This window comes from Cariama cristata, unplaced genomic scaffold (genome assembly GCF_000690535.1).
Source record: "Cariama cristata isolate BGI_N322 unplaced genomic scaffold, ASM69053v1 scaffold10453, whole genome shotgun sequence".
Classification (NCBI taxonomy): Eukaryota; Metazoa; Chordata; class Aves; order Cariamiformes; family Cariamidae; genus Cariama; species Cariama cristata.
Window position 1 is genome coordinate 4,696 of NW_009610187.1, and position 939 is coordinate 5,634.

The following is a 939-nucleotide window of genomic DNA, read 5'->3' on the forward strand; positions in this document are numbered from 1 at the left end:
GTCCATATCTAAGCCAAAAACAGCTGAGCAGGAGGCAGCAGCACTCGGCTGTGCCATAAAGGTATCATCAGAGCTAAATTTAACACCGAGCCTGGATTTCCATCCATGCAGCAAGGCAGGTGGAAACTGAGGAGTCTTGGTGTCTTCCAACCCCTGTGCACCCCTTTTGCCTTACGCTGCTGATGCTCCTTAAGAGTCTGAAGGCTCCTTCTAGATCTGGTGGATCCTGCAGCATCCTCCCCCCGGCCTGCTGCAAATCCTTGCAAACAGGGAACTCCAGTTACACAACCCCGCAGTGCTGGGTGACTCAGCCGAGCTCACGAGGAGGCGGGTGACTTCGCCAGGAGGTGACTCAGGAATGGGTGACATAAACAAAAAAATTTCTTCCCATCATTGCTGGGACAAATTGAATTCAGTTCTGGGTGAGCAGAGAGATAATGAGGGCAGAGCAATGGTGGGAAGGCAATGGCAGGGCTATCATCTGCTCCTGCAAAGTTTATGTCCCTTTGCACACCGACAAACTTGATCCTTGACTCTAACGCAAGGCGAAATCCTTGTCTAAATTAAACATTAATAGCATTTTCCATATTTTCTGTTGAAAAGCTCTCCTTGTTTCATCCATCTTGTCTTTCTGCATTGCCTCCCTTCCTTTGACTTCAAGCAAACGCGACCAGCTGTGCTAAGTCCATGCTGCACCCAAGGAGGTGCCAATCTGCTCTCATTCAGAGGTGGAAATGTCTGTCTTCATGTCTGGCACATAAGAAAGGCTGAGAGCAAACCTTGTCCTACGTCTGCTTTGAGACAGACCTTTGCAGCACCCAGGTGTGAACGTTACTGCTCAGCTGTTTGGCGTGCCCAGACCTCTCTTACCAGCTCTCCCAGCAATTTTTGGCTGCGGAGGTCCTTTGGTGAACCACCAAAGAGGTGGGCCTTTGCGTT